The sequence below is a fragment of the Tenrec ecaudatus genome, chromosome 3 (assembly GCF_050624435.1).
Source record: "Tenrec ecaudatus isolate mTenEca1 chromosome 3, mTenEca1.hap1, whole genome shotgun sequence".
NCBI classification, from domain to species: domain Eukaryota; kingdom Metazoa; phylum Chordata; class Mammalia; order Afrosoricida; family Tenrecidae; genus Tenrec; species Tenrec ecaudatus.
The window spans coordinates 50,631,307-50,658,671 of record NC_134532.1 but is presented as its reverse complement, the minus strand read 5'-3'; the positions used below and the strand labels follow the sequence as shown (position 1 = coordinate 50,658,671).

Here is a 27,365-nt window from a genome sequence, read left to right as displayed (position 1 = left end):
CCCAGCACATACACTCCATACAAATACAAGTGTATGTGACAGGGTTGATGCCATAATGTACTTATGCAGACAGTCACACATGTAGAGAGCAACTACCTTGTAGAAAGCAACTGTTATGTTGAAAGCAGCAGTATTGGAGGCAGGGAAAATGACACCTCATGAAGTATACTTAATGGGTAAATGTAAAATCATGTACTGTAAAATCAACTACTGCAAATGTACACATTCCATGGGAATTTAATCTGGATGCTGATTGGTCTATTTATATTCAGCAGTGGTTGTGAATACTGTCCCCTAGTGATAGTAACAGGTATGTGAAAAACAACAGAGAATGGTAAATCACAGAAAACTTTAATGAACTTTAATGACTGAACTATGCCATGTATCATCTTTTGTATTATTAAAGCTATTGTTATATATTATTTTCATTACCAAACCATCCCATGACAATGGATCATATTGGTTATGAAAAGAAAATATAGTGAGGATTTTTTTACATTATGGTTTTTTACCTCAATCATTACAGCAAGAATCATGAAATGGCAATGTGTCATTTGTTGTGAAGTTCTATCAGCTGAATCTATGAAGTCGAACAAACTAAAATACCATTTTGATAGCAAGCATCTGAGCTTTGCTGTCAAGGATATCAACTATTTTGGAAGCAAAACTAATGGACTGAAGAACGCCAGACTTGACACTGATGACAAGTACCACAAACAAAATGTAGCAGCGATGAAACTTCATATTTGGTGGCACTCAGAAATGCCAGAACTATGAAAACTCACACCATTGCTGAGGATTTACTGTTGCCAGTATCCAAACACATTGTTCAAATTATGATCGGATATGAATTTGTTACAAAATTGATTGCAATGGCACTGTCCACAGAAGAATAGATGGCATGTCTGCTGATATTCTTGATCAGGTCATCCAGGAAAGAAAGTCTGCTCCACTTCCAATATTTCGCATCCAGCATGATGAATCTACAGATGTTGCAAACTGTTCACTTACTGGATTACGTGAGGAATATTAATGATGGCGATTTTAAAGATGAGGTTTTGTGGGTTTTTTTTTTGCAAACCTGTTGAAATTACTGCATGTGATGTATTTGAGAGGGTTGTTTCTGAAAGAACATAAGATCTCTTGGGAAAAGGTTTGTAGGATTTGTGCAGGTGGGGCTCCAGCTATGCTAGGATGTTAATCTGGATGGATTTCAATGTTTGGTACTGAATGAGTCACCCAAACTCATCGGAACTCACTGCATTATTCATTGGCAAATATTAGCAATGAAGATGCTGCCACAAGAGTTACAAGTAGTAATGAAAAGCGTCATGAGTTCTGTCAATTTTGTAAAGGTGAGCACTTTAAAGAGTCGACTGTTTACACAACTGTGCAACAAGTTGGATGTGCCAAACAATGCTCTGCTATGTCATATGAAGTGAGATGGTTTTCCAGAGGAAAAGTTTTATGTGTTTTTGAGCTTCGTGATGAACTCAAAACTTTTTTTAATGAGAAAGCAAGACCGCAGTTTAAAACATCTTTCAGCGACAAGTTAACTGCAGAAAACAGCTTACTTAGTTGACATCTTTTCCATCTTGAATGAGTTAAATTGATCAATGAAAGGACCAAATGCAACATGCCTCGATTGGTCTGAAAATATACGATCATTCCAAATGAAACTTCAGATTTGGGGGGGGGGGGGAATTGGATGAAATTAAAATATACATGTTGCTTACCTTATTTGTTTTCTTTGAGGAAGATGACATTGAACCAGACAAAAGGATGATGGTAATTTCAAGGAAAGATCACTTGCACATGCTTGCAGAAATTTCATCATACTTTGCAAATCTACCTGACACCCCAATTGCACTTGCCAGAAGCCCATTCACAGTCAAACATGAAGATGTTCCTGAGACAGCACAAGAGGAGTTCACTGAACTTATTAACAGCGATGAAGCAAGAACTAGTTTTTCTACAATGCCAATTACAAAATTCTGAAGTATTTGTAGTCATATCTTGTTTTGCCTGAGACTGTGTTGCACCTTCTTCTTCCAGTTCCAACAACATATCTTTGTGAAAAAAGGTTTATCAGCTTGTTGATTATCAAATCTAAATACAGAAAAAGACTTGTTGTGGAAGATGATCTTCGTAGTGCTTTTATAAACACTAGCTCAAGAATTTCTGATCTGGTGAAAAAGAAGTTATCTCAACCTTCACACTGATGTTGGCTTTTTACGCATACTCTTGCAAGATGTAGCAATGTAGTTTACTGTTATATTAAGACTGTTACCCATGCTACATGATGCTTCAAGACAAATTTTCATTTATTTGTAATTAGAAATAAACATTTCACAAAATATTTACATATTATTTTGTAATTAATCACTATGCTTTACGTTCAAAGACTACCCTGAGGATTTCTGATCTGGTGAGAAAGAAGCTATCTTTACCTTCGCACTGACGTTGGCTTTTTGCACATACTGTAGCAAGATGTAGCAATGTCATTTACTGTTCCTATATTAGGACTGTTACTCATGCTATGCCATGCTTCAACACAAAATTTCATCTATTTGTAATATAATTACAAATTGTTTTTTGATTAATCACTCCGCTGTAATTATGTTCAATTTTTAACAAGGAAAATACATCCTGCATATCAGATATTTACATTACTATTCTTAACAGTAGGTAAATTACTGTCATGAAGTAGCAACAGAAATAATTTTATGGTTGGGGGTCACCACAACATGAGGAACTGTATTAAAGGGTGGCAACATTAGGAAGGTTGAGAACCACTGGGCTAAATCTTCTTCAGGACCCCCATGGTGATTACAAAGATGTGTCATGCAGGCAGATCTCCTGGTAATGTTACAAATTCCCACTCAGGGTCTTTGTTGACAACTAAGGGTAATGCACCAGCTAGCCTAAGATCCCAGGATCCCAGGATCCAGTTCCTAAGGGAGTTTACCCTACACTTCCCAAGGAGTCTGACCTTTCCCAGCCTTATGTTAAACTTTGCAGGGAGCAGGTACCCCATTGACTCCTGCAGGATCAAAAACCCAGGCTTTGTCTCCTCTACACATCCATAGTGAGGCCTCTCACAATGTTCAACTTCAGCCCCTCAAAGAGGCACCACCCAGGACCAAAAAGATCTAACCTTTTTAGTGTTGTTCCTTATCCAATTTCTTCCTGCCTCCCAAAGTTAGGAAAAATTAACTCCTATTTCAGCCTCTGTAAACCTTTGGCTAAAAGAATGCAGAGTCCTCAGCCTCTCCCTGCTTACCCATGGAAAGAATGTAATACCCTCAGCCCCTCGACTGCCAAACTGGCTTCAGTTTTTGTTCTTACAATAAACCCCACCTGATTATCATTTGGGGCCTAGGGGATTTTCGGAGACACTTCAATCCTCCCAAAGGTCACCAGCTAGAATAAAGCCGATTGGATATAAGTGAAATTACACTACTATGCACGCCAAAAGACAGAATTAGAAGAGTGAAATGAGAGCCCACAGATTGGGAATATGTTTGTTACCAACAACACATCAGACAAAGGGCTAATTAAGAAAATATACAGAACTCTACATCTCAATAAGAAAATAACAAGAGACACAATCAAGAAATAGGAAAAATATATGCACAGACAGTTCACCAAAAATGAAGGACAAATGTTTAACAAACTTAAAAAAATACTCAGGATCAGTCGCCTTCAGGGAGATGTAAATTCAAACCACAATGACAGCACTTAACACCTACAATTCCAGCCCAAACCAAAGAAAGTAAACAAATGCTGTAGGAGGGATTTGGATCCATAAATACTTACAGCCACTGTGAAAAACCATGGGGCACTAATTACAACAACCAGTATTTGAAATCCCATATGATCCAGCAATACCACTCACTAGTAGGTATCATGGCATTCATATAATGAGAGATATATTTTAAAGAACAACAAAGGCAAAAAGATAAAGCTCAATCACAAAGGAATATTAAAAACTACAATATATTTTAAATGGGTCAAAAAGATATAAAAGGATAAAGGGTTTATTTTAACTTAACTACATCTACAATAGTTGACTTTCCCAAGAAGTCTGCATTATAGCAAGACCGTGATCATTCTTGTTCTATGGTCACAGTATTTCTCTGGTTAACGTAGTTAGAGATCAAAGGTAAAATCAGATATTGGTCTTGATATCAATGTACGTATGCATACATGATGAGTCTATCACGCTTTCCCAGTCTCTATTCATATGATTTCCTGCAGGGTTTACATTGAAGTCATACAATGTGGCAGACATTTTGTTCAGCCCTCCTGTCCAATTACTGCATCAGAGTTTATCCTATGGGCTTTTGGAAACACAAAAGAAAATGTAATTTAATACTGGAGGCACTGCCAGTCACTAAATGCATATGCGCTTCCACAGTCCCTGTATTTATATGGTCTCTGCTGTACAAATCCCCTATTGTCACATGACTCCTTTTTGGCTATCGGCCAGCCATCCAGAACTACATTAGTTAGAATCCTAGTGTAGTTTACTGACACACGAGAGAAGCCAAAGAAGGTATATGCCAAGTCACTATGTTGCCAGAGCTTTCCTCCTGTATGAGATGAGTGTGATGTGATGACACATGACTCCCTGTGGAGAGCTTTCCCATCTTGACTGAATTTAAAGCGTTTTCCATTGTGTGTTCATGTCAAGAAAACTTAGAAACACAGATAAATCTTTACCCACACTCATGACAGCTACATGGTAACTATCCTACATGAAATCATTGATGTGACATGAGCTCTCTTTTTTTTAATGTGATTTAAAACTTTACACAGTAAATTGGTTTTCCATTCAACAATTCATGCCTTGATTGCAGTACCCAAGATGTACCAGCACTCTTCCCACTTCCGCCCTCCCTGTGTTTTACCATCATTATTCAACCTTCTTTCTAGTTCCTTCTTGCTTTTATGAGATTTTATTCATAAACAAATGCTATCCTTTTGATTTGATATGGTTGATTGCTCTAAGGACTGTATACTTCCCAGATGTTATTCTTCCCCTCCAAGCCTGTATATTGTTTAGCTGAAAGATGAGTCAGAGGAGTGAGTACATTTCCTGGAGTGAAGACACTAAGGACCATAGTCTGGGGATTCCAAGTCTCCAGCAGACCAGTAAGCCGGATCTCTTTTATGATTTTGGGTTTTGTTCCATTGTGTTCTCCCACTCAACTCATGCTCTTATTTTGTGATCTCTTTCTGAGTAATTAGCAGTGGAAGATGGGCACCGTCTAGTTCTCCTCTCAGGGTCATGGAGGGTGAGGTTCTCTGTGGTGCAATGGTTCTCAGGATTAATTGTTCGTATACATCTTCTATCATCTTATTTTATGGTACTTTGGAGCTGTTTCTGGGGTTAACAATGAGCACGCAGATGGGGCAGGCACTACTGGCATCTTATTGGGCAATCTACTGTTTGGTATAGCTGTGACCCAGGAAAAAATGGGTTCAGCTCTTTCAAGCACTGATAGCTGGAAGAAAACTGAGGTGCCCTTGGGCCATGTGGAGGTCTGGAAGGCCCTGTCCCCAAACCAATGGGCCATGTCAGTAGAGGGACAGTAATTCAGAGAATGGGTACCTGCATGGTAAGTCACAATTGTCTGTTCAAACACTTGGTCCAGGCCAAACTCGAGCACCTCTTCCTTTGTTTTAAAAGCTTTGTTACACTAACCCTAATGAGAAGTTTTCTCGTTGGGAATTTTCTCATGTTTAATGAGACTTGACTTCTACATATAAGATTTTCCACATTTAATTCATGCAAAGGACTGCTTTACTGTGTGAGCTCTCTGATGTGCTATAAGGAAATTCATCCGGATAAAACTTTACCACCCGTACCACATAGATAAGGTTTTTCTCCAGTATGAATTTGTAGATGAATTTTGAGATTTGCTTTCTTTGTGAAGCCTTTGCACATTCACCACATACATGAGGTTTGTCTCCAGTATGAGTTCGTTGATGAACAGTGAGAGCAGTCCTGTTGATAAGTCTTTTCCACATTCATTACATACATGAGCTTTCTCTCCAGTATGAGTTCGCTGATGATCAGTGAGGCCCTTCTTCCTGATAAAAGCTTTCCCACATTCATTACATACATGGGGTTTCTCTCCAGTATGAGTTCGCTGATGATCAGTGAGAGCACTCTTCTTGATAAAGGCTTTTCCACATTCATTACATACATGAGGTTTCTCTCCAGTATGTGTTCGCTGATGAACAGTGAGAGCAGTCTTCCTGATAAAAGCTTTTCCACATTCACCACATACATGAGGTTTCTCTCCAGCATGAGTTCGCTGATGATCAGTGAGAGCAGTCTTCTTGATAAAGGCTTTTCCACATTCACCACATACATGAGGTTTCTCTCCAGTATGAGCTCCCTGATGATCAGTGAGAGCAGTCTTCTTGATAAAGGCTTTTCCACATTCACTACACACATGAGGTTTCTCTCCAGTATGAGTTCGCAGATGATCAGTGAGAGAAGTCTTCCTGATAAAGGCTTTTCCACATTCACTACATACATGGGGTTTCTCTCCAGTATGAGTTCGTTGATGAACAGTGAGAACAGTTCTGTTGATAAAGGCTTTTCCACATTCACCACATACATGGGGTTTCTCCCCAGTATGAATTCGCTGATGAGCAGTGAGATTACTCTTCCTGGTGAAACCTTTCCCACATTCATTGCACACATAGGTAGTCCGTGCCACATGAGTTTTCTGATGTTCCTTGAGGTATGATTTCCTATGATAAGTTTTGCCACATTCTAAGCATTTATATGGCTTTTGTCCTTCGTGAGCTTTTTGATAATGTTCATTGAGATTGAACATTTTATTGAATTTTTGTCCACAATGACTGCATCTATAGATCTTATCTACTATATCAATGATCTGGTGCTCAAAGAGCAAAGGCTCCTCAATGAAGGTCATTCCACATTTATCACCTGTGTGTGGTTTCTCAATTTCATCTGATTCCTGATGCTGAATCCACTGAGACTTCATGAATCTGGATTGTTCACACTCAGGGAGTTTCATTTCAGTATAAAATTGCTCTTGTTCAACATGGGGAAAATTTTTCTCATCGCATTGAGCACAATTGACTTCTTTATTTTGTTGCTTCTGTGCTTATTTAATTTCAGAGTGATTAACTCTGATTTTACAATTTCTTCATGAAAACCAAACATCTCATAATTTTCCTTGAGAGGAAAATTAGTTTTGTGCTGAGAAACAAAACTTTCGAATGTATTAAATTTATAGCATTGTTCTGTTCTGTCCTTATATCTTTCCTGTTGCAAGTGTTCGAGCATATGATCACCATCTTTCTGGATTTCTATAAAAGAAGAGAACATTGAATCTTTCCATCATGGACCTCTTAAAATAAGCAATGATACAAGGTAAATCTTTAGTGACAACCCTCTTATATGAATGTATTTAAAAGACTATGCTTAAAATTTATTGCCCACTGGAAGTAATACAATCGTGTAAAGAATCCCAAGGATCAAAACAGTTATTATAGAAACAAGGTTGGAAAAGAAAGTAATGAATGCACACAGATTTGGTATTTACTTAAATAAAGCCATGAAATATACAACAAATATAATATAAACAAAACATTGAGACCAATAGGCCAAAGTAGTGGTAAGGCTTGCTAACTTCAGTCGATAGATGACAGATGTATTCATTCCATCAATCTTTACTAAGATACAACTAAGTACTAGATAAAGTTCGGAATATGAAAAATGCAGAATGTTCTACCTGGGAGAAAATCACGTTTACAGGTATATATGAAAGCACCATGGCACAGAAACATATTCTCTAGTTTATGGAGCCTGTATTCTAGCTTATACCACCCATCTTCCAGTGTTGTCCTGTAGCTTGCAGGTTGCTGTGATGTCAGAAGCACTGCCACCCAGTGTTTCAAAGAAAAGCAGGACCACCCACGGCGCACAGGTCTTAGTGGATTCTCCAGAAATAGGGACTGGGAGGAAGACCTGGTGATCTGCTTCTGGAACAAGAACCTCTCAGGTTTAATGGCAATGAAGTAACACTGAACAAGTACTAAATCTTCAAAGTACAGTCAACAGTGATGATGTGGATGGAGGAGAATTTTGGGGACATTAAGTGGTTGACAAGTCATGACTGAAAATAAGAAAAAATAGCTGCATACATCCTCTAATAATTGGAAGACAGAATATATTAAGTATTATCAAGAAAAATTGCAAGTGTTCAAAACAAAATGGAATGTTTAAATATTGATGGTATATGGCTTATTAAACTTTAATAGACTGGTACTGGCTGTTTTAAATTAGATAATCAAATGGTTTATAAGGCTGAGATTGACAAATTGAAAATACTGGTGTCATATTGATCATCAAAAAGTACATTCAAGATCTTCTCTGAAGTATAGTTCTGTCAGTGGTAGGTTAATATTCATATGCATGCAGGTAAGACCAGCCACAAGTTTTACTTAAATTTGTGCACTTACTGTTAAAGCAAACATAAATGTAGATTTAGCCCCAAAGCAAAACCGGCCCATAGGAGTAGCATGTGCAATTAAAGAAGATAAAGCAGACAGCAAAAATGGGGTAGAGTGGCCTCATCTCCGATGCCGGAATAAGATAGCGAGGTCATGTAACAGTGAATGTATATAGTTGCAAGTGGTGGAAGCCTCCAGAAGGCACAGACACTACAGAATGAGCAAGTATGAATGTGTGAATATCCTGATTTCTTTTAGAACACTTCATGATAAGTATCAGGCTGTGGGAAACTGAGGACCAAGAAGAGGGTGGATGTAGACAAATTCTTTGTTCTCAGAATTAAAGAAGATTGCAAGGCCTAGTATCTGGGAAGAGTGAGGCATGCACATTTGTAAGTTGGAAAAGAGTCCCAGTCACATTCTCTGAATTAAAAACCATCTCCACAATATCCCCTTACTATAGTGTGACCTTAATGATACCTCATACAAGCACATGGCTAATTACTAGCTGCCACCAGCTTTAGCTATAAGAGCAGACCTGTTGTTATTGGCCACCCTGCTCAGATGACAGTTATTCCCCCCACCTGCCCTCAGCACTGGTCTTAAGTTGCTCACCCAAATAGTTCAGGGCCCTCCAGGTTAAAGGCACTGCCTACCTTGTTTGGTACATAGGTGTCTGTGTGGTGGTGGGAGGGGGTATGTGCCTGCATGCCCTGAGACTTTATACCATATATACTCGAGTATAAGCCAACCCAAATATTACAAAAACTGCATTTTACCACAAATCTGCATTAAAAAAGTGCTGAACAACTCGGCGTACACAGGAGTATATATGGTAAATTGGTGAAAGAATACATTCTCTCTCCTGCTCAGACTTGGCATCCAAGAAGAGGTGAATGCCTAAATACTTCTGTCTGCCTTTTTTATTTCTGCCCTTCAATTACACAACCATCCCTTAGGACCCTTCCAGAAGGCATTTAAGAGACAAATGGATAGTTGGTTCCTTGAGTGATAGCAACAAAAGGAAGCTAATTGCTTTTAAAGCTAGGCATCTTTAGCTGAGAAGCAAGAAGTCAGCCACCTGTAGGAGCTGTATACGAACATCGTTAATGGAGGAAGGGTAGTTGGGAAGAAAACTATCTGGAGATTGTGCATTATCAGCTCTAGCTTTATCCTTGCTGCTTGTGGAGGTTTTCTTCTAACACTAGTACTGGTCTTTCAAGCCCTGTGGCAAGGACTATAGAGATAAGGTTGCTTTATACTTTCATCCAGGTTCTGTTTTTCACAATAAAGAAATTGAGGGAGGTGGAGGGAGAGGATAAAGGGTAGCTGATATCAAGGAGTTCAAGAAGAAAATGTTTTGGAACTGTGGTGGCAATTGTACAGTACTGTTACATGTGACGGAACTATGGAATGTTAAGATAACTGTGAAATCTCCAAATAAAATGATTAAAAAGATATATATTCAAAATTTTCCAAAACTTTTGCAACCTGACACTGATCAATCATACAATCATGTGCACCAATGAATGTAAAATTTGGGAACAATAACAGTAATTGGAAAATGTGGCTTTAGTGACAGAAATGAAACACAAATTAACTGATAAAATTTTGAGACTAATGATTTCACAACAAATTCCTTATTAGAAACAGAAATGGAGACTATACATATAGATCTTTCTAAATCAAACAAATGAAAATCAAATCAACCACATCTATGGAAAGAAATGATGGAGAAGTTCATTAGTCAAAACAAGGCCAGGGGTTATCTGTGGAACAGATCATCAGTTCCTCAAATGTAAGTTGAAGCTGGCCAAAGGATTTAGATCAGAGAGCATAGAGATTATCTAAAGAATAAACTTGAGGATTTGAAGACTGATGAGTGAACACTAATGACTGAAGACCAGACCATCATATACATCGAAACCAATAGACTAATAAAAAGACAGAAAACAAAGACAGCAATATTGAATATACTATGCACTGTTCCAATAACAAAAAAAATCAGTGTTGGAATATACAGCCTAAATGTTCTATAGAAGCAGCAAAGCATCATTCAGGTTTTGGACCTGTTAAGAAGGTGTGGGTGTGGGCTTAAGAAGGCATACTGCATAATAAGGAATATACATCAGACATGCGTTTAATGAAAAAAAATTAGAAAGAAAGGAAAAAAGAAAGCAGGATGTTAATAATGTCCTTTCCACTTAAAAAGTTATTGGAGGAACAGGCAACTTAAAAAAAAAAATTAGCCATCTAGATCAGAAGTAACAAAGCCCGCATGGAGGGAGCACAGCAGCCAGTTTGATCATGAGGTATCAAAGGGATCAGGTATCAGGCATCATCAGAACAAAAAAATCATATCATTGTGAATGAGGGGGTTTGCGGAGTGGAGACCCAAAGTCCATCTGGAGGCAATTGGGCATCCACTTAAGGAAGGGTGGCGGTGAAGAGAGCCAGTCAGGGTGCAGTGTAGCAATGATGAAACATACAACATACCCCACTCCTCATCATAATCCAAATTTTACCTTACAAATCCAGCTAGACCAGAGGATGTCCAATGGTACAGATAGGAACTGGAAGCAGAGGGAATCCAGGTTGGATGATCCTTTTAGGACCACAGTGAGTGTGGCAATACCAGGAAGCCAGAGGGAGGGTGGGGTAGAGAGGGGGAACCTATTACAAGGATTTACATATGGGGACGGACAACAGAAAAGTGGGTGAAGGGAGACGTCAGACAGTGTAAGACATGACAAAATAATAATTTATAAATTATCCAGTGTTCATGAGGGAGGGAGGAGCGGGGAGGGAGAGAAAAATGAGGAGCTGATGCCAAGGGCTTAAGTGGAGAGCAAATGTTTTGAGAATGATGAGGGCAACAAATGTACAAATGTGCTTTACACAATTGATGTGTGTATGGATTGTGATAAGAGTTGTACGAGCCCCCAGTAAAATGATTTTTTTTTAAATCTTAAAGTAGAAAAAATTTGAAGGTACAGTGCTAAAGAATATCCCAAGCGGATAATTTTCTTGCTGGGAAGTTGATCTTAGATACCTGAAAATAACAGAAGTCACACACGTATTTCACCAAAAAGAGTAAAATATGGAGAAATATGTCTGATAAACAATTCCAACAGAGAAGGCAATTTGATCATCTCTTAGAAAACAGAAAGAACTTATGTCACTAGAATGAAGAAAACTTTAAAGAGAGAGGAGAAAAAAATGAGAAAATGGAAACCAATACCTTTAGAGTAGTGGTTCTCAACCTGTGGGTTATGACCCCTTTGGGGATCAAAGGACCCTTTCACAGGGGTCACCCAATTCATAACAGTAGCAAAATAAGTTGTGAAATAATAACAAAAATAGAGACACTCCAAGGGGGAAAGCTAAGGAAACACAATGGAGACCTATTTATGGCCGGAGCTTAAGATCCATGCTTGCACAATAGTAGAGGAATGTGTTGTATTCTGGGGACAATTATGTACTCCAAGTTCTCTGTTTGGAGAGAGGCTTGCAAGATGGACTTTCATAGTAAGGTACAAGCATATAAAGGGGAAAGTTTTGACAACCTTAAAGAAAATTATAGACACAGACATATAATAATGTAAATCAAATAAATGGACATCTAAAAATCTAATCTCAGAAGAGCTACAGGAGTACTTCTTGCAACTGGTAGGAAAAGTGAGATCTCACATTCGAAGGAACACACACTTTTATGTATTACCCGACATCTATGATGGATGTGAGGCCTTCTAACAGTTGAATCAACCTCCCCGGCCAATTCCCCTTAAGGTATGTTGACCACACATCTGAAAAATTTCCATACAGCTTGTCTCTAAAAACAACCCCATTTCTCCTTGTTCCTATTGAGAGGAAGCATCTGAGGTGACAATTAGATTACCTGTTCATAAGAATTACATAATCTTAGACACACCAAATTTAACCTAAGGTTTGTAAAGTGTGCAGATTGTTGTATTTCTAGGAAAATCATGTTCAAAGGAAAAAAAGTAAAAGGTGTTTTCTCAAGAGTAGACGACCTTACCCATTAACCTAGTACCAGAGAATGCAATGGGAATCTAACTCTTCGAGAACACCACAGACACTGCAAAGATTTTAACACATAAGATAGGAAAAGCCAGTGATGAGGTCAATGACTTGAGAATTCTCCTCACCAATGGAAACCAGGTTGTGATAATTCTCCAACATCACATCCTGATATAAGGTCTTCTGAGCAGGGTTCAGGAGCTGCCATTCCTCCCAGGTGAACTTTATAGCCACATCATTGAATGTCAGTGATTCCTGTAGTAAGGGGAGTCTATTTAACAATGTATTTTTCATTTGAAGATTTTTTTTTAAAATATCTTACAGTAAAGAAAGCAAAACAGTAATGAAAACTGTACATTCCATAATGTGTAGTAAACTGAGAACTTGGTGGAAAGTATTTGACCTTATTTCTACATTGGCAACCATGGGGACGGAAAACTAGCTCTATTTTCAGAAAGATCTCTATTGTTCTGAGAAAGGAATGTTTTCAAATACACGTTCTCCAGGCCAAATAATGTGCAACCAACAATAGCTCTCCATGAAGGAGCAGTCTTAAAGGAGCTATCATACTGTGTTCCCCCGAAAATAAGACAGACCCATAAAATAAGCCATAGCAGGTTATCCAAGCAATTGTGCAAGATAAGCCATATTCCGAAAATAAGACATAGTAACAGGAATGGCTATGCAGCATACCGCCACAGAGAGGGAACAAAGATGGACAGCCCTTCTCACCTGCCCCATCGTGACAGCTGCTATCTCGGAGATGATGGGAGGGGTGTGGGCAGTCCCATCAACCTGATCATGCCCCACTGTCAGGTCCTGGTTGTTCTGTGCGTGCTGCAAGCTGAGGCAGAGAGGGAGACATAGACAGTGAATGTAAAAGTCTCCTTAGTGAAGTGAGGAGCAGGGCGCTCTGCTTTAAGTATGGTGTGTCTTCAGGGGGAAGAAGTAAAGCTGTGGCTGCCATTTTACTCAGCACTGAGGGTTGATGTTCCACAATAAGGTGACTTAACTATATTTGAATAAATGTAGATTGTTGGGCCATACTTAATAAAAATAAGACATCCCTGAAAATCAGCCATAGTGTGTCTTCTTGAGGAAAAATAAATAGAAAACAGTGTCTTATTTTTTGGTTGAAACACAGTAGTAGAAGAATCATTTCTCTGCCTAGCTGCTTCACTGTGCTTGAAGGTTATCGGTAAATTAGAATAATCAGGTTCTGTAGCCAGTCCACTATAAAATGTAGCAAATGCCTGGGGAGGGCTCAGGGTAGGTTTGAAGTCAAGCAGCATTAGGTAAAGATAGTGACTCACCTCGTTGCTTGTCGCGTTACTTACTTATATTAACCATTGACTATGTATATGCTAAGTGCATGAGGTGGGTGCCTTATGAATGATCTGTAAGCTCCATTATATATGCCCACTGGAAAATACATTCACTCTCTCAGTCCTGGCATGGGAAGGGAGCCCCTGTGTCTGGCTGTCTGCTCTCTGTCTTTTAATATTTGCCACAATTGCAATGTCACTCCTAAGGTTCGAGTGTTGGGGACCTCTGTACCACCAAAGTAATCCACCCACTCATAAAATTAGAATTTTGAGTACCAGTGAAATGAGCTGAATGAGCTAGAAGTAGCTGATTTATACTCACACAAAGTAGATAAACACCTGTTTATATTAACAAACAAGTTTACAGTACATTGTGAAATGGAATGTGGAGTCCTAGCAGCATCACCAGCGTACGAGGCTCGGTACCTTCAGTGGCACCCGCTATCAGGAACAGTGCAGATGGGGGAGGTCAAACAGAGCTCAGCTGTCCAACATTTTGGGTCAATTCTTACATAAGTCATTCCTCCCACACCACTCTTTGTCTCACTTGTGGGTTTGATAATCCATGGCTATGGCCACACAAAACTCATAGATCAAAGTGGCCTATTAATGAACAAAGTAAAACCTGGGATCAGGAATAAGAAGCTATAACTCAGATCCCTAAACAGAAAGTTCATAGGGTTTATCTCCCTTCCTGAGTGCGGGAAACTCTTAGAAACCACCTTAGGATAAGCTCTTCTTGTCACTCTTAGGACAAATTCTTCTCAGCCACCTTCGAGCAGTATTGACTTAACTTTAACTAAAAGGTCCTCTTGCACCTGCCTTCTTTCATCACATGCTCTCTAAGGGGCTCCTCCTAATCTGGCCTAAGCAGTGAAGGTGCTAGGTTGAACCAAGAAGCCATTATATCAAGAGAGAGAACTGCCTGCAGGTATTGTTCAGAGGAGACAGTGGGACACTGGCCTGTTATCTGAACTGTTGATTTGGTTTTGTTAGCCCCTGCAGCCACATAGTTCAGAATGAACCCATGGATCAGGGATTTGCCAGCTTGCAGACATTCAGGAGCCATTTCCATGACATCCCTGCAACTGTGAGCTGCCTGTGTGACCTGATTTGAGAGCTTCCTCCACTCCATGAGCCAACAGTTTGCTGCCTGACATTTGAGATTCACCAGCTTCCACATCCTGAAGAGCTATTTACCTGATGGCTATTTAGTTTTGTGAGATACTGCAGAGCAAATCAAGGAACATCGTGAACCTCTACCTCCTAGGGACTGGTCTACTGCTGCTCCTGCACAATGCACTGTAATATTCATGAGTCAAGAGCTGTACCAATAGCAATAATGCCGAGGGAAGAAGGGACACAGTGACAGAGCCAATTGTGACAGATCCAGAAAGGGCTTTTCAGCCATGATATGGGTAGGGCAGGCAAGATCAAGAGGAGGATATACCTCAAGGAGTGGAGAGGAGCCTAGAGAGATGGAATTGTGAAATGAGCCTTCCTTCAGGGGGCTAAATGTCTGGAAGGGACAGAGAGAACAGGCCTGTCCTCAAGAAGAGAAAATTTGCCTACATAGTTCTTTAATATGAATGCCAAAGTATAGCCTACAGATTCTGATACCAAATTACATTCTGTTACAGAATAAAATTTTTACCTGTGACTCTGGACTGTAATTTGTACATGGCCACTGCAAAAAATTAATGAGCTGAGTAGGACTGCTCTGTTCCCCTTGCTGTTCTGTTGCACGCCCTTTGGACTGTTGGAAAGATACTAGTGTCAGAACTGGAAAACTATTGGAGGGCACAGGTATGTTTAAGCTCTGCCTCACATAAATCAGGACTGATGTTGATGGGTGATTGTCCCTCCTACTTCTATAGTTAGAGGAAGTGAGACGTTGTCACCCATTTTTAAGCTTCTATGGCTACAAGGCCCATTTTAGATGCATTAATGAGAATGTGGCTGTTTGGGAGGATATGTAACATATCACTTTCAGAAAGAAGCATTAAAGATACTCAACCAAACAAAAATCCCACGGAAGACTGAACTGTCCTAAAAAGGTGATCTTATTTCTTAAAAACTAGGCATAATCAAGGAGTTGGAAACAACTCAAATTTCCACCAACAGATGAATGGATTAAAAAACTGTGGTACATACATATAATGGAGTACTACTCATCCCCCAAAGCAGTGATGAACACATGAAGGACATTACCGAATGGGAAGAACAGGAGGAAATTTTGCTAAGTGAAGTAAACCAAGCACAAAAGGACAAGTAAAACATAAGTCCGTTGAGGTAAGCTTAAAAGTGCAAAAGAGTTATAGGGGAAAAAGCTACTATATACAAACATTCCTGGGGTGAAGTCCAGGTAGTATGGCAGGGGCCAGACCAAAATCATCCAGGGATACACATGGAAGGCAACTAAAGAGGAGGGGGGAGGAGGAGAAATAAAAAGACATGAGTAGCAGGGGAATAGGGCACTAACCCACCCAAGGGGAAGGTATTGTTTATATCTCCACAGAGAAAAAGGGACCAGACTTCAACCCAGTGCACCAAGATGTGAATGCAACATACCAGCATGAAGCAGGGAGCCAATAGGGAGGTCTGAGGGGCCAAACCAATCCCAACTATTGGGACTGTCCCTCCTCCCGCAGAAGAATTCACTTAAGAGGACAGCATTGAAGCTATACCTCAGGGGGAGGGTCATATCATTATCAGAGCACACAGGAGCAAATAAAGGGAGAGGAAGAGAGAGCGGAATACATTCTGGCCCACCAAGTCTTGAGGATGATATTCCCGCTCAGAGCAGTCAAAGCACAGAGAGAAACATAGGGTTGGCCACATTAGGAGACACAAGGTCACTCACTGACCCATAGTGCTATGAGGAAAAACACTGGAGACAGTGCAGGAATTGCACCAAATCTGACCCCACCACACTGAGGTGAAACACTACGGGCGTGCAACAGAACACCAAGGGGAACAGAGCAACAAAGTCCCCAGGGAATACCAAAAATAGACTTTGGATCCAGGCCATGTAACCCCATCAGACTCAACTAGAAAGCACTACTAAAGGTCAACAAACAGACCTTGAACTAGTTACAAGCTTTTCTTTTTGTTGTTATTGTTTTATTTTGTTGCTTTGTTTTGCTCTGTCTTTTTTCTGTGTATATTATTATCTCTTCAGTTCTATATAGATAAGATAGGCAGGATAAACAATCTGGAGGAGAAAACAACGGGTCAACTGTTGGGGGGGGGGGGTGGCATGGATGAAGGGAAAGCAGGGGGAAAGGAAGAGGGTGTTAGCAAATCCAGGGACAAGGGAACACCTGATCCAAAGTTGATGTTGAGGAGGGCTAGTAGGGCTTGATCAAGGGCAATGTAACCGAGAGGAATTACTGAAACCCAAATGAAGGCTGAATGTGATAGTGGAACAAGAGGAAAGTAAAAGGAAATAAAAGAAGGAACTAGGAGGCAAAGGGCATTGATAGAGGTCTAAATATAGGCATGTACAAATAAATATATTTATATATGATGATGGGGAAATAGATCTATGTGCATTTATTTATGTGTTCTCATATTAAGGTTGCAGATGGACATTGAGCCTCCACCCAAGTTCTCCCTCAATGCAAGAACACTTTTTTCTATTAACCTGGAATTCCATGATGCTCACCTTCCCAACAGGATCGCTGAAGGCAGAGCGGGTGCACAAGCAAATGTGGTGAATTAAGTTGATGGTGCCTGGCTATAAAAAGATATAATGCCTGGGATGTTAAAGGCTTGAAGATAAACAAGCAGGCATGTAGCTGAGAAACAACAAAGCCCACAAGGAAGAAGCTCAGCCTCTGTGATCAACGAACAAAAAATCCTATCATTGTGAATTTGGGGGAGTGCAGAGTGGAGACTGAAAGCCCATCTGTAGGCAACTGGACATCCCCTTACAGAAGGGTTATGGAAGGAGAGGAGCCAGTCATGGTGCAATATAGCACCAATGAAACCTATAACTTCCTTCTATTTCTTTAATGCATCCTCCCCGCCACTATCATGATCCCAGTTCACCCTTACAAATCCAGATGGATCAGAGAATGTACACTGGGGTGGATAAGAGCTGGAAACACAGGGAATCCAGGATAGATAAACTCCTCAGGACCAATAATGAGAGTAGAGATACCGAGAGGGGAAGGGGAACCTATCACAATGATCTACATAAAAGCACCTCCCTGAGGGATGGACAACAGCAAAATGGGTGAAGGGAGACATCTGACAGTGTAAGACATGAAAAAATAATAATTTATATACTATCAAGGGTTAGTGAGGGAGGGTGAAGGAGGGAGGAAAATAATGAACTAATATCAAGGGCTCAAGTGGAAAGAAAATGTTTTGAGAATGATGATGGCAACAAATATATAAAGGTGCTTGACACAATAGATGTATGTATGGATTGTGATGAGTTGTACGATCCCCCAGTAAAATGACTTAAAAAAAACTAGGCAGAGTAAATCATTTGAATGATTCTCATGGGTTGGCCATAGAATAAGTTGAAAGATAATGTCATCCAAAGTACCCTCGATGATGTATTATGTTCAATGTCAATAGATTAGTTCAATGTCAATACATAGGCAATATGTATATGATCAATATACATATTCCTAATCTTCTCCTACCCAATGTTGAAGTCAGAATCTGAGTTTAGCTATAGCTTCTACAATTCCAAATTCCCACTTTTCCAATGAACTGAATCAGTGTTATACAGGCTTCTACAAGTCAAGTAGGAAATATAGAAAAGGATAAAATACATCAAAATCACCTGAGCTTTGGTCATTTACTTTAGTCCTTAGATACTGCCCGCAACTGGGATGCTCTATGTTTGTCTTAACTGTATCAGTTCCAATGATGCTCACAAATTTCAACCTCTCATGGGGACATCCTTGAAATAATAATACCCAAACCAGGCACTTCTTCCTCTTTCTTCTGTGCTGCTATTGATGCACAAGTTGCAGGCTGATGAGAGAATACAATGAGAGTATCACAGAACCTGTAGGTCCAGATACTGTTACAGTTCTGTCCCCCTTCTTACACAAAGTCCCCAATACTGTTAATGTTGCCATTATTGAATGATAGAAAACATGCTTATACCATGACCAATAAATCTAAAACTCTTAATTTTTAAACATGTGAGTAAAAGATGACTTTATAATACAGATTGGACAATCAAATATACATGCCAAGAGGAAGAAACTAAAAAGCTGGATCCCTACCTCACAGCATACAGAACTATCAATTCCTTACTGTGTGACTCTCAAGGAGAATGACAAATCAATGAACTTTGAAAATGATTATTAATTAAACCATCTGGAAACATTTTAAATGGGCTATATAAAAAACTATTATGAACTTCTAAAGGAACTAGAAATTGTACAATCACTTCAGTTTAGAAACACTTTAAAACGCACCATCATGTAAAGTTAGACATATAAACACCCAATAGGACACAATAAAACTGCTGCACAGTTTTCAAGACTCTGAAGCCATGACAGGCAGCTAATGGGTTTGTAACACTGACCATGAGGTTAGCAGTCCAATTCTTAATAAATGCGAAAACCAGGACTCCAAAATAAACACTTATGTAGCATCTATTAGATTGAAATTTATATATATATGAAATGAAAAAGTATACATCCCCCATAGTGAGTGCACTTTTGACTCTCAAGATAAACAATGTTATTAATTTAGCATTATTTGTAGCACCTAATACAGTGTGTTAGTTGGCCTATACAAATATACAGTCTTAATTCCTTCCAAATATTTACGTGGGTTTGTCGCCCGCCAATGTGAACAAGGCAAAGGAGCCCTGTTGGGCTGCTAATCGCTAGGTCAGCAGTTGGAAATGACATATTTCTCCTTGAGAGAAAGATGGCACTTCTCCCAAGAGTGACAGGGCTCTCTACTCTGTTAATGAGATAGTCTTTGAAACTCACAGGGGCAGTTCGACCCTGTCATATAAGCTCTCGATGAGTCCGTGTTAACTTGATAGCATTGAGTTTGGCTTATTTGGTTTAAGAGGATTGGGCAGCTTGCCCAACAATAGATTGGTACCCTTGTGGCTACGCCATTTAGATGTCTGAAAATCTAATGCAGAACTAATTACAAAGATCTACATATTACCTTCTCCCTGAGGGATAGACAACAGAAAAGGGGGTGAACAGAGATATCAGACAGGGCAAGACATGACAAAATAATAATTTATAAATTAGCAAGGGTTCAAGAAGAAGGGGGGAGCAGGTAGGGAGGGGAAAATGAGGAGTTGATGCCAGGGGCTTAGGTGGAGAACAAATGTTTTGAGAATGATGAGGGCAATGAATGTACAAATGTTCTTTACACAATTGATGTATGTATGGATTGCGTAAGATTTGTATGAATCCCTAATAAAACGATTTTTTAAAAAAAAGCCTAACGTGGGAATTAGTCACATTGGACATCTAGTTAGGTTTAATTGAGCCATTTCAGAAACAGAACTTGGGATTTCACTACCATCAAAAAAGAAGAGCCTGGATCCTAGATTCTTTTTTTTTTTGCTTTTGGGGAAAATAGTTTTAATTGTTGTTCAGAAATATCCCCCAAGGTCTTCCAGGCATGATCTCTGCACACATCGGGAGCGTCGGGCAAGAGTGCAGGCCCACCAGCCAGCTAACCTGAGGATTGCCTGGCAAGCACACTCCAGTCCTGGCTCATCTCCAGCGAGTCTGTCAGGTCCATCAGAGTACTCCCCAGGGTATGACACTTGTCCTTAAAGTTCTTCAATTCGAGGAAGGGCTTGGCATGTTTACTCTTCTGACTGGAGGGGAGGTATGTCACCTGGAATGTCGTTGGGAGACTTCAGGAGATTGAGTAAGGTCTTTGGCTGCTGAATGGTGGTGTCACTGAGAGCTCCCACTTTGTGTTTTGACCGCAGTGGCCAGTTCAGTCAGGGCCTCCTGAGAGCGTAGGTATACTCACTCTGGCCAAAGACCTCTAGCCCATAGTAGGCTGCCTCATAGCCATGCAGCAGGGGATCAATGAGGGCCTTGCACACACCCTTGAAAGGAGTAGTAGCGTTCTGAAGATGGAGCAGGTAGGAATGGAAATTTCTGCCTATTAGGGGATGAGGATGCCAGCCTTCAGTGTGAAATGGGATCCAGGAGACATGAATGGCGTCCAGAGCTTTCATCTTGTACAGACAATTGTAGCAGTTTTGATTTCCCTGGGTTTCCAGCTGTGGCAGTCTGGCATCATCATCTGCAAGGAGCTGGGGTTCCTACTTGCGATCCTGAACTCTGGATAGTTGAATATCAATCTCTTCTTTCAGATCCTTGGGGGCATGAGGGCTCCCCACAGGGACATGAGGGCTCCTCCGAGATCTCATTGCAAAGAACATGATTTGCCTCTTCACAAAAATAAATAGTAGTACAAATACCAGGCTCCCGTAGACCATCACCAGCATTACATTCACCCCAACAACCAGTCACTAGTGGACACCATGGCCTTCCCACCCTACGCAGAGCTGCTCTGGTTTACCCCGTTGCCTTGACTCATCAGCCCGGGTTCATTTGCGTTTCCTGGAGCTCCCCAGCCATTTCCTTATGGGGGAAGACTAAGCGAGACCCGGCCTGAAAACATGGCAGCTTGCGGGGGGGGGGGGGAGGGCATATCCTAGATTCTTGCATTGAAACTCTTCAATCCAGAAGACAGAGAGCTGTGACACAAGAGAGAAAATTATGGGGAGAAGCAGCAACAGAGACACGGTGGCAGCAGAACCAAGAGACTGAGACAGAACAGTTGGATTCCCAGACCACCGAACAAGAGAGCTGAGTGCATTTGGGCAGGAGGTTAGTAGGTGAAGTGGTGTACATCTGGGTATTTATTGGGGGAACTAGATTTGCCAACCTACACAGAGCTGAGTGTGTTTGGTCTGAGGCTAAGGGGCAGAGTGAGCATCTATCCGCAGAGCTAATAGACCTTTGTAACTTTTCCCCATTCAGGACAGAAGCCAAAAGGCGGCAGGGCCTGCCCTTACGTGCAGGGATGTCTGCCAAGATGCTGTCCGAAAGGAGAACTGTATCTTGAGTTATTTGTGATCCTAAATTGTGTGTTAGAGTAGAAAAGTGAACCCTATGTCAAATATAATTTAAGGAGAACATTTATTAAACTTAAGATAATAATAAAAGAAGCGTGTGCACATGCACCCACACACACCATTAGCACGAAGTCAAAATAACAACTGAGGATTCAGTGAGGACCCTGAATAAACAGGGCATAAAACATAAGGCATGCCACAGATCACAATTGGTGCCAGATTAATACATCACAGGTACGGATGGGACTGCAGCAGCAGGAATGATTAGGCATGCACATTATTAGATAGAGGGACTTACAAGATAGGCCCAGGGCCTTTATAAAAACCCCATGAAGGCAAGACTCGTGACAATGGCCCCTGTTCTGTCCTCAGGACGTTGACCTCCGTCAAGGATACATCTAGGCAGGTAAGTGGAGAGGGGCTGGCTGGAAATGAGTGCAGGCAATCTACTTCTAAGGCATTCTCCCCCAGGGGAAAATGACCTACCTGCTTGGTTAATGATCACAGAGAATTTAATGGTGGCTAAATCAAAGTGGGGACATAACTAATAGACACTGAGTTGTCACTGTCATCAGCAACCCAAACCTAAAACCCAACTCACTGCCATCGAGTGTTTTCCAATGATAGCAGCCCTTTAGGAGAAGATGAAACTGATTTTGTGGGTTTCCAAGACTGTAAATCTTTACAAGTGTAGATACCCGATCTTTCACCCCAAGTGTGACTTGGAATTTTGAACCACGGACCTTGCAGTTAGCAGCCCAATCTGTAACCACAACGACACGAGCCTTTTGTTAAGTTGGAGTACTCAGAACTTAAGTTCTAATACAATTATGAACAGTTACTTTCCCAGTGAATTCCATCATTCAGTGAGATGAGCAAAGACCTTGGACACTGACTATCAGGACAGCCTGGGCCCTTGTACACTGGCGCTCTCCTGGGGTCAGACCCCAGGAAATATGGATCCCTCCTGCTTCCTCTCAAGCTCCTACGCCCAGCAATGCCCTCAGCAACCCCAGGGTGAATGGAGTTGGTTCACAACCAGTCAGAAGTTTAAATCCTTACTTGTGATACTTCAATGTGCAAGACAGTGGTTACAGGTTTCTAGCTCCCTAGACTGGCTCATATTTCTCTGTGGCAAATCTCTGATCTGAAACAGAAGAGGAGTCAGTGTTGAGAAAGACATGGCAGGTTCTTAGCCTGTACTTTGTGCACTAAATAGTGATCACCCCCACACCCTGGGATCAAATCATGCTCCAATCTGAGGGTGTTTGCATTAAACACAGGGCCTACTCTATCTTTACAGAGCAATTTAACTAATTTCTCAAATATCATTTTCAACTTCGGATTCACATTCTACATATACAATACTTATTTTCAGAATAAAATGGAAGTATTTAAGGCCTCAATATTCTCAAGCCCCATTGAAGGTAAATATCTTCTTTTTACCAGCAATCTAACTGAAGAAAGGAGTATTTTATGAAGAACGTGCTTTATCAGCTCATACTGCACCTCAGACCATAACCCTTGACATATCTGCTGAAAGTGATCAAGGTGAATCATGCTCATACATGCCACTCCAACCCATTCTGAGCTGTTCATTAAGTTAACCTGCCCCTATCCCCTTGCATCCTGCGAATTCTTTACAATATGTATTGTGTGTGAGGAAATGCCTAAGGTTGGGTAGTCCATTTAAGCACAATAGTGTGGTAACTGGAGAAACTTGCTGTAGAGGTGGACAATAGAGACAAAGGGACACCAATAGGACATCAGAGATGTACCTTGGCCAAGACAGAGATATCCTAAACAAGAAAACAAGCCAGGAGAATCCTTATTTGCTGCTCTTTAAAGCTCTTGTGTTTACAGATGTCCAATTTTCAAGCCTTTGGGAAAGACTGTAGCCTACAATCAAGGAATGGCAAGAGTTAGGTAAATGGGTGATGCCAAGAACCAAGGTGAGGGCAGAAACTTAGATGGATCCAGGAAAGAGATGACTGATCAACCATTGTGTCACCTTGGCCTAGATTCTGGATTCCAAGCTCTAGGTAATGCTGACAGATGGCAAACAACACAAACTGTAGGAGAGGGCTTACTGACTTGGGTTCTAGTGTCCCATCCAGTCTTGCTCTTCTAGGGAGAAGGCAAAAAGCTAGTGCCTAGGCTTGAACTTCTGAAACATGCTCCACCCAGGAACCTAGTTTGGCAGGAAAACAAAATGAATGTGCTGGGAAGAGGCTATGCTGGGATAACGTAGGGAGGCATTAGCCTGAGTGGCTCCTTGGATATCATTGGCACTGCCCTTTTGCAGCCCCCAGGGTGTCTCTGAAGGCAGGGCTGTGTGAGGTTGCAGTTATAGGATAAAGAGTGCAGACTAGTGCTCCTCTAAAACTAATCAGCAAGTCAGGCTACTAGAGAAAAGCACAATTTGTTCTAGACTCTCTCATGTATACCAGTCATCAAGCATACCTTGAATATAAGGCTCACCATTTCACCGGGTCTTAAGGATAGATTTCAACTCAGGGCTCTTACATTGGTTGGTTGCAGAGTAAAGTTGGCTTCCAGGCCCCTCCTGAGCAACATTCTTAATTTAAGCTTGACTAAGTTATAATGCCTTCCAGAAATACTGACAACTTATGAAAAAAATACAAAAAACCAGAATGGTGATACTAACCATCAAGAGATCAATAGCTACATTGTATATATGCCTAATTAGGCTTATTTATAGTATTTAAGAGCAGGGATCTTACTTTGAGGACAAGGTGCACCTCACCCAAATCATGGTATAGTCAATTGCCTCCTATGTATTGGAAGTTGAACACTGCATAAGGAAAACTGAAGAATTCATTTATTTGAATTATAATGCTGTCTAAGAATACTGAAGTAACATTGGTGTCCAAAAGCACAAACCAATCTGTCTTAGAAGAAGTAAGCTCAGAGTGCTACTTAGAGGTAAAGATAGCGAGAGTTCATATTACATACTTTGGACAATGTTGTCAGAAGGGAGCAGTCTCTGGAGAAGGATACTGTATGTGGTAAAGTAGAAGGGCAGGGACAAATAGGAATCCCCAACTAAATGGATCGACACCATGATGGCAACAATGGGTTCATCCTAAATTGTAAGTATGGCAGCGGAGAGGTTAGTGTTTCCTTCTGTTGTCTACTGGGTCCCTATGATGTGGAATTAACTCAATGACATCTAACAACAACAACAACAACTTCAGAATCCACTAATCAGTACCCAAGACATGCACAAAATACCAGTGTGTTAGTTATGTTTACAAAAGTTATTTCCATGGTAACCAATGCCAAACCTTTCATGCGACATTTTCTGGAACATAAGCTCTCTTACTAAAAAGAAGGATGGGTTTCGTGTGTGTGTGTATAACAAAGCAATGACAAAAATCACTGAGGAATTCCTGCTCCTTATTGATTTACATCATTCTCCTCGAAGTGAGCTGAAGGAAATTCTCTAAGATTCACCCAGCACGTCTTATGAGAGAGTATTTCCCAAACTTGGGCTCAAGTGTGATGGCAGCACACAGTCACTCAGGTGTGAGTGCCAATTTGTCTGTCAAGAGTTGTGTAAATCATTTATCCCTCTACACCGAGGAGTCTCAGCTACACGTCCAGCAGACCCAGCTAGAGCAAGTGATCTATGAGAGATGAGTAGGATTCAGGATACTCAAAAGGTCTATCATTACTAAATCAAAATTAAATTCTCTGAGAAACCTCAAGGTTTACTGTAAGATAAAGTTGAAGATTCTGTTACCTAGAGACCAGAGTATTCACATAGTATGAATAAACACTTTATGTTGTGTTATTTAAGTTCAAGTTATTGGGTACAAACATAACCATGGTTGTGAGAGTACATTACTAACATTTTCTTTCTTTTTTTTTTTGGCTCACAACCTCCTCACCCGCTGCTAGGTCCTCGCTCCTCACACTGCTAACATTTTCTATGAGACCAGTTATAACCTAATACCAAGGTCAAATGATACTTCAAGAAAACTGCAGACTGATATTGGTAATGGATCTACATGGAAAAGTTCTTAAAATTATTGGGAATAGAGTCAGACAACACATCAAAATAATTATATACCATGATTAATTGAAACCTGACCTAGAGTTGATTTAATATAAAATAAGCACTGTAATATACCAATAAATATAAACAAATGATTTTTTTACATTACAAAAGAATGGATAATTATCAAGTATCAAAATAGACATATAAAACATACCAAACAAAGTCAAAGGCTTTTAATGTTAAGAGAAAAAAACCCTCCACAAAGCTAACATAAAATGGGTATACTTCACTATGTTAATATGCTAATAAACATTCCTTTTTTAAAAAAAAAAAGGTCAAAATGTCAGGCTTAGAGGAAAGAGAAAAAACATCACCCCACCTCAGAAAAACTACAAAAATATCCACTTTCACCAGATTTTAAAAACTGACTGTATATTAAAACTACATTAATCAGAATAAGATTTTTTAAGGATAAGGCTGCCACAGAGAAATGAAAATTCCTCTAATCATATCTTCAAGATATGCCATAAATAGGTAATAAATATAAAAAACATAGGCTACATTTCAATACGTAAAAATAACTTTGGGGACTTAATTCACAAACCATTCATTGCTAAATAACAGCTCCCAGACTATTAACCCTTACACCTTAACATGCTGAGCATCCTGACAACACACTGATAATCTCCTCAAACACTGAAACCCTAAGCACCTGAAAAGCCCCTCACCATCCAGAATGGCTATCAATATCCTGAGCATTCCCTGATACCAAAAACCAATTTAAAACATTTAGCCTAATTCATTTATTCCAATTTAAAAATCAGGAACACAACTTGGAATGTATTCTATAAACCAAATCCTAACTTTATAACTCAAAGTCTCAAATTGAGGAACCAACTCCCAAAACTGTACTGTTTAAATCATAGCTCTATATCTTTATACCATAATACATAAGCCCTAAGCAAGTCAAAACATAAGCTGTTAGGAAGGGCACATTCTAAATATAAAGCCCTTTCCCGGACATCCCGCTTTTGGTGGGACTGTCCTGATTTTTAACAATTTTTCTCGCATCACGTGGCATTTTTTAAAAGTCCCAATTTTTGGAAAGAATGCACGACAAGCTAGGGTATACGGTTTTTGGCTGTCATGTGGCTACTTCACCAGGATATGAGTTTTATCAATGGTGTCCTGCTGGTGTCCTCCTTTACCAATGTTATAATCTGGTCACCATACTTTAATCTCTCCACCAACAGCTGACTCCTGACACTTATGTTCTATTTCTATCCATTGACTCCTGTTCTTGAACAGAGAACATTAATCCAGGACCTAGATTCCAATTTTACCTACAGACTAATCCATCAAGAAA

The 27,365-nt window shown here is 40.2% G+C and overlaps 1 pseudogene; it reads right to left on the bottom strand.

Annotated features, from left to right (window-relative positions):
- Positions 1 to 11,500: 11,500 nt before the first annotated feature.
- Positions 11,501 to 21,380, bottom strand: LOC142442267 (protein C1orf43-like; annotated as a pseudogene).
- Between the last annotated feature and the right edge of the window lie 5,985 nt (positions 21,381 to 27,365).